The sequence below is a fragment of the Eimeria tenella genome, genomic scaffold (genome assembly GCF_000499545.2).
Source record: "Eimeria tenella Houghton genomic scaffold, Eth_scaff1867, whole genome shotgun sequence".
Taxonomy (NCBI): domain Eukaryota; phylum Apicomplexa; class Conoidasida; order Eucoccidiorida; family Eimeriidae; genus Eimeria; species Eimeria tenella.
The window spans coordinates 6,219-6,541 of record NW_013541705.1 but is presented as its reverse complement, the minus strand read 5'-3'; positions in this window follow the sequence as shown (position 1 = coordinate 6,541).

Sequence of the window (323 nt, the reverse complement as noted above, 5' to 3'; positions counted from 1 at the left end):
CCCCTGCCACAACAGCAGCAAAGACTCAAAACATACCACCACAAGCAGCAGAAGGAGCATATGTGTCAGCAGCAACAGGAGCAGCAGCGCCAGCCTTGTCTGTAAGGTCAACAGCAGCAGCAGCAAAAGCAGCGGCTACAGCAACAGCAGCACTAGCAGCAGCAGTAGCAGTAGCAGCAGCAGCAGGAATGAAATGCTGCCGCTGTTTCTGCTTAGCAGCCGCAGCAGCACCTTTGCAGCGGGAGCAGCAACAGCAGCAGCAGTAGGCGGCGCAGCACCTGCTGCAGCAGCACGTGCACCAGCAGCTGCTGCAGCAGCATCTG